Source organism: Typopeltis vanoorti, chromosome 8 (assembly GCF_054136105.1).
Source record: "Typopeltis vanoorti isolate ZY-2024b chromosome 8, IOZ_Tvanoo_1.0, whole genome shotgun sequence".
Lineage (NCBI taxonomy): Eukaryota > Metazoa > Arthropoda > Arachnida > Uropygi > Thelyphonidae > Typopeltis > Typopeltis vanoorti.
Genome location: NC_143556.1, coordinates 22,460,511 through 22,468,369, shown reverse-complemented (window position 1 = coordinate 22,468,369; position 7,859 = coordinate 22,460,511).

Sequence of the window (7,859 nt, the reverse complement as noted above, 5' to 3'; positions counted from 1 at the left end):
CTGCTGGAATGGCCTGGGAATAGCCCAGACCTTAACCCAATCTAAAATCTATGCAGCCCACTAAAGAAACTTGTTATTCAGAAGCAACCCACCAATAAAATTCAATTAATAGAAGCAATAATTCAATCTTGGTTACACATTATAACAGCTTCAGAACTAAAATACTTGGTTCACTCCATGGGAAGTCGTTGTAAGGCCATAATTAACTCTAAAGGTTACCCAACTAAGTATTAACTCACATTGTGAGAATTTTTGTATATCATTTTTTCTGTGTTTCACTTTTCTTCTTTATAACTGCAGTTCTAATAAAACAATCCTTCCTAAAAGTTATTGCATTACATTCGTGATTAAATTATCTTTCCATTGATATATAATGTTATGGTATTCCTCAAAACAAACGTGGTGTTATGAGCCATCAAACCTCAGAAATACACTTTTTCCAAAAGGTTTCCATAATTTTGGCAACCATAATCACCTTACTACTTATACATAGAAGTATTCTCCACATCACTGTGGAGAATCCATTGCTCTGTGACCGCAATTTTAACAATTTGTCCCCTCAATTTTAGATCCTTACTCATCATTATCATCAACCCAAAATTTCATACCCTCCAAGATATCAACACCAACTATATACTCTGAATCCCATCTTTTTCCTCAAACTTTAAAATTATAAATATTTTACTGGGTAATCAGTGAGATGGTTGCGTTTGTTTATGCTTTGTACAATTCATCAATGATCAACTGAGCAATGTGAACAAGACTTGGCTGGCGAGGGCATTGGTTCGGATTCTATTATAAGAGATGTCTCTTTTGTGCTCTTCAAGACGGAGAATGATTGATTTATCAGTTCGTCCGTAATATGGTTTACCACATCTACAAATAATTCTGTATAATCCTGGGAGCTGAAGATGGTGATGTTTTTCTTTAGACTGACTAAGGATAGATCAGAGTTTTGGTAAAGTACAGAAACACGTTTTGATGTTGCACTTTTTTAATATTCTTGTCAGTTTGGGGGAGAGGGAACTGATGTAAGCTCTGGGAGTAGCAGAATCTTCATTGGTTTGTCGACAATGGTGAAAGAGAAGTTTCCCAATACTTTTTGGAGAGAAACTATTATTGATAAAGGTCTTTTTGAGGAAATTCAGTTCATTTTGAAGTTCTTCGTCGTCTGATAAGAAGGATCTGGCCCGATGCGCAAGAGTAGATATAATGCCATATTTCTGTGGTGGGTAGTGGTGAGAAGATGCGTGAAGGTAAAAAAAGAATTACAATTGTTAATTAGCTCAGAGGTGAATTTGATGTTGTGATGAAAGTTATTTAAATGATCCAAGAAAACTTTGAGGTTATCTGGGCCGTGTTCCCATATAAGAAAAACATCGTCAATATAACGGAGCCAGATTTTAGGTTTCAGTGTGACTGAAAAAAATTGCTTTTTCTTCAAAGTCTTCGAGAAATATGTTTGCTGCCACCGGGGAAAACGGACTACCCATGGCTACTTCGGTGTTTTGTTTGTAGATCTTGTTTTCGAATCTGAAGTAGCCTGAGTCGACACAATGAGTAAGTAAAGTAGATAAAGTCTAGATTTATATATATATATATATATATATATATATATAAATCAGCTGATGCCTTTTTATTACCTTATAGGGAGTAAGCGAGGTTGTTTTAGCCCTATCTAACTTTTGGAGACTGAGTGGGCAGTTCAATCTCCACTGGTACCCGATCAGAGATAGCTGGCCCAAGGCTATCATTAATTAAGCTGCATGAAGTGAAGAGAGAGGGTTCAACATGTGCCGCCACCTCGTGGTCCCTAACCCTAATACAATATATTTAATGTCTGAAAATAATGTGAGTTCTACGGAAGATTTTCTTCAGTTTACGGGACGAAAAACCTGAGTTTCCGGGAGAAAAACTCACTTACCCGTGCCAGAGATCGACTAACTCGGGAAGCCGTCGAAAAAAGGCTTATAAAAATTTCCTCTAGTTGCCGACTAGAATCGAAAGCAAGTCTTCCTTCGTGCGGTTAAGCGCTGTCGTGTGGAAACGACGCCACACACACATATATAAATATATACTGTATATATAGGTGGCCATAAAATAACTTTCCCTCTTTGGAGGCAAAGAGGGAAATAATAAGGATCTGTAGCTAAAAACCAATAAACGGAATGAGACCAAATTTTATACTGAGACTTTTGAAGGCATGGGGAGATGATTTTCGCGAAAAAAAGATTTAATATCAAAAGTCGCCGATAGGGGAAATTTTGGCACTGGCGAAACCGAAAACAAGCGGATAATTACATTAAACGCAGGTAAAATGGAATAATAACATTTCGACGGTGTAAGCGACAGCCGCGTCACTCATTCCAGCTGGATATGTGGCGCGTATAAAATAAAAAAAAAAAAAAAAATCAGCTAACACCCTTGCGAGAGACAGAGAAATTAATGTAGTGATTGAACTCACAGGAACATAAAAAAGGCTGTTATGAACATCCAACCGACTTCTTAGGCTGAGCTGTAGAGCATGTCGCACACCGGATGCAATTTGTTGTACACGAGAAATTCAGCACATCGAATCACATTGTAGGTGGCCCAGGGGACCTTGATTCTGATGAATAAAACATTATTTCCTGCGAGTTCAATCACTACATTAATTCTGTGCCTCTCGCAAGTTGTTGTTTTAGTTTAATTATTATTAGTAATCAAATTGCCACGACTCGCCGTTTCCTGAATGATGCTAACTTAGCTATACAGGCACTCGAAGATGACCTTTCAAGCACCTTAAGCCACGAAATTTGGTCTATTTTATACATCTCGTGCACTGCAGCGGAGAAAGAATTTAAAAAAGTACGAGATCGACACATCAAAAAATTTGAAAATTTGAAAAAGAACTCGATCTCGAAACCACAACTTCCTACCGAAACGGTAGTCAACCTTTCGTCATTTAGTGTAAAACCTGAAGCACTCGACGCCCTCGCACGTGGCCACAACTTCGCCATTGCGCCCAGAAGAATACCTGCTGAAGATATTATGATAAGAATTGAACGCGGGATACGACACCTTCCAAACCACGTCGCCAACGATATTAGACTGGATGTGGCTTGTGTTCTGACCAAAGCTAAACCACCAAAAGCCAACATGCCCAATAAGGAAATTAATCCTCTACTGGAATTAATGAAAAACAAGAAAATAATAATCACCAAAGCTGATAAAGGGAACGCCACAGTATTGCTTAACAAAAAGGATTATACAGGTAAGCTGAAAGCTCTGTTGTTAGATCGGGCTACTTACCTCCCTATCGAATACAATCCCACCAACTCACAAATTAGAAAACTCCACAGGCTTCTTAAGAAGGTCACTTCTTGGCCTGTGGAAATCACTAACAAATTAAAACCATTTAACTCCATAACTCCCCTATTTATGGACTCCCAAAAATACACAAGGAAAATGTGCCATTACGTCCCATAGTGGATGGCATTGATTCCTCCACATACAAATTAGCTAAACATTTGGCCAACGCTCTCTCTCACACTGTACTGGCAACACACCTTCACACATAAAAAAACTCAGCCCACTTCAATGCCAGCATAAAAACCTTACACTCAAACACACTGACATAACGGGCAGTTTTGATGTCTCCTCCTTATTCACAAATGTCCCACTCAAAGAATCCTTAGAGCTAATCCAAGCTAAATTTCCTCCCGATATCACAGCTCTATTTCAGTTCACAATGAACTCAGGCTATTTTGTTTTTTGCAAGGAAAATTCTACAAACAAATAGAGGGAACAGCCATGGGTTCTCCACTCTCCCCACCCTTGGCCAACTTTTATATGGAGACTTTTGAAAAGAAAACCTTAAACTTTGCCCCACAAAAACCAACCATTTGGCTTCGCTATGTTGACGATGTGTTCGCTATTTGGCCACATGGCTCCAATGCACTCCTCTCCTTCCTAACACACTTAAACGACCAACACCACAGAATCAAATTCAACCTGGAAGAAGAAAAAAACACTGCCTTCCTGTCTTAGACACACTAGTCACCCGCCAGCCTGATGAAACCTTGGATTTCTCAGTCTATAGAAAACCCACCCATACAGGCAGATACATTCACCAACAATCCCACCACCCCTCCTCGCAACAATATGGAGTCATTAAGACACTACACAACAGGGCTAAACTTATCTGTTCAAATGACAATGCCCTGACCACAGAACTAAACCACATTCTCAACACTTCCTCAGCCAATTGCTACCCCCTCCCAAAAAAAAATCCAAAAAATCTTTCAAAAAATTACAAAAATCTTAAAAAAAATGACTTAACTGCTTGTTACTGACCATATAAAAAATTGGCATCCCTTATCCGCTCTACTAAAGACCAACCTCCTCCCCCCCTAGACCTACCTGGTGTATACCAGGTCCCTTGCAGCTGTAAGCTCTCCTACTTTGGCCAAAACAGGCAGGACAACCAATATCAGAATCTCAGAACACAAGGACCACATCCGGTTTCACCAATACAGCCAATCTGGTCTTGCTGACCATGCGCCGGATACCTGCCATAGAATAAGGTGGAAGAAAGCCACGATGATACACCGTAGTAAATAAAATTATGAAAAGCTTTTCATGGAATCAGCTTCGGCCCTAAGAATCAATCCGAACCTCAACAAATTTGACTGCATGAGACTGCCTCAAATTTGGGAAACCTACATCAGAAGACCTTCAGCCCAAACTCCCAAGAATACCAACATTGACCTCTAGGGGGCACCATCAGGATTTTAGGAGAAATAATGGCTTCCTGCTTCTTCCTCACTTACTCTTTGTTGTGCCTGCGTGCACGTGTCTTGTTCTTAAGTTTCTTGAAAATGGAAACGTGACGTTGCCGAAATATTGAAGTATATTAAAATTTATTTTAATGTATATCCTAGTTGACGTTGTAATTTCCTTAAATTATTTAGTAAAAAATGCATAACCAACGTCTAAGCCTTTCTACGAGAAAAATTACGTAAATGCTATCATAATGATGTAAATCAGCATAAGTAATCTACTGCTTCAATACAAGTCTTTACCTTTTCCTCCAATACTATTTATGACACTAAGAAATTTTAAATTTCATATTTAGTCTTTTTTACTGAAAACAAAATATATAGATGGATGCTCCCAAAGTGAAATACGTAATTAATTAATTCCCTTGTGAACCATTCAAAAGTAGACTGCAATCAGAAATATCGTGTCATTAACAACTGACTCAACCGGCTAACAACCTCAGCTGTGCAGACGATATAGTAATAATAGAGTCATCTTTAGCCAAGGCGCAACAACACTTTGACAAACTATGCCAAGCTTGCAAAAATATCTGGATTAACAGTTAAATGAAAAGAAACCAAAATACACAAATATAGTACAAGGTTCCATCATTACAAAACACAACCAAACTTTCGAAAAAATGAGAAGATTTCCAGTAATTAGGCTCAAATATAAATAATACACCTAAAGAAATTTCTTAGAGATGCAATTAAATCTACAAACCTTTCCATGGTATTGGCAGAATCAATGCATGAGAATTTAATTATGAAAATTTATAATGTGTAGTGTAAATGACATATTATTAAGAAAATATAACTCTCAATCAACACAGGAATCTAAGAAATATATCAAAATCTCCCCTCGTTACCTCAGAAACAAAAATTAGGCTTTACGAAGCAGCCTCTCGGACTATCTTCTTATATCATGGAGAAACATGGGACGATTCCACCCAAAAAGCAATAAAAACCATTAACAGCTTTAGTACAACCTGCTTAAGACTATTACTTGGTTACTCTTGGAAGGATCATATTCATAATTCCAGTATTTTAGAAGAGACAAACCAAAAACCCTACATTGAAACCCAACGCAGACGTCAACTTGATTGGCTTGGACATCAACTGAGACATCCTCCTTCTCCAAAATTTGACATCTTATTTTTATACGCGCCCTTAAAGGACAAAGAGAGAGGAAGATCAACTAAACAATTCTGGCAGTATATTAACGTATATTAACCACCTTGTCAGCTGTCTCTCTCTCTCTCCCTCTCTCTTTCTCTCTCTCTTTTCTCGTTTTTTTCCCTTATTTACAAATTGTAAATTGTAAATAAACCATGATGATGAACAACCGACTAGATAGCCTACTCTTTCCCAGTGGTCTGTGGATTCGAAACTCGCAATATGCATTGATGTTTGTAATTATTATTAAGTGAGAGATGAATTTATTCCTCTAAAAATAATAGCATCGGAGGAAAAGGTAAAGACTAGTATTGCAGCAGCACACGGCAACTTATTGAATGCTCATTTAATAAGCCGAAAGGCTATTTTACCGGCGAATATGTTAATAGAAAAGGGGATGGTAAATCCCTTTATATGTTTATAGCCGGGTACGAAACTCGGATCGAAATCCATAGAGTTTCATGCCGAAAAAACTACTATCGGCATGAAATTCTCATCTTCGAGTGCCTGTATAGCTAAGTTAGCATCATTCAGGAAACGGCGAGTCGTGGCAATAATATATATTCTCATAATGTAAAACAATATATATACATCTCTTAGGAACTGGGTTTTACATTATGAGAGAATATTAAAGTTAGTGACGGAGCTTACTCCACCTTTGCATGGAGTTGCCCTGGTGTTGTACTACCCAAGTGATCATTTACACTTGGGTTCGCAGATAGTTTTTTTTCGGCACGAAACTATGGATTTCGATGGATTTCGAAATAAGTTTCGTACCCGGCTATAATAACATAAAGGGATTTACCATCCCCTTTTTATTAGTGAATGCTCATTTACATCATCATGATAGCATTTACGTAACGTAATTTTATTATCGTTTTACTCAATAGAATTACTCAAAAGTGCGCCTAATAACAGCTAACAACATATCTTTCCTATGTAGAAAAAGTGGAGTTATTTTCAAAATGTGCGTGGTTGAGTAACTCCTCATCTTCTGAATAAATAATAATCTGAATTCAGATAAACACCTCATCTTCTGAATATATATATATCACATCTCGATAGGTGTCTAAGTGCGCAAAAAAACAGTGAACGGTTCGCATAATAAATATTCTAAAATATGGTGCTCTTTCTCCCTAAACCACCAGTTTGGTAAATATTAATGTTCCATCAAGAGAGCTTGCAGTATCAAAGTAACAAATAATATTTATACCTTTTTAAAACCAAATAGAAATGAGGAAAGTCACCGATCAATAAAATATCTCTTTCACTGTATGTGAATAAAAATATTATTAAAATCTAAATAAATAATACATAGATCTTTCGCTCTTTTACTTTAAGGTGTCCAGGGTTCCTATTCCTTATAACCCCATACTTGGATTAAGATGGTTGGCCCAATGCCTCCCAGTACCCTATGTATGAAGAAGCGTTATGTTCTGAAGGCTGGTTTGCCTGCTTGCGAGAGGAAAACCCCAGATAAACTGGGTAGGAAAAAAACCTTATAGTCCTCTCCCAAGACGGCTAATTTGGCTAGGTCAGAGAAAGATCCTCAAGATCCTCAAACTCCTTTCCTAGGCATATGGCTGTAAAGTAACCAACCACTCGGACTAATACATAGATACATAATAAAATTATATTTTATGAAATTTATCTTGCACTGCATTTACTTGCACTAAATTTCAGTTTTCTAGCGAATAACATTTTCAGCGAATTTTTTCAGCGATCAGTAGTTCGCGCGATGAATTTTTCTGTGATGAATTTTCCTTGCGATGATTTTTTCTCTCAATGAATTTTCCTCTCGATTAATTTTCCCCACGATGAATTGTCCGTGAACCATTTAAATTACTAAACTGTTAAAAATTAAATTCTTATTTCAAATATAAT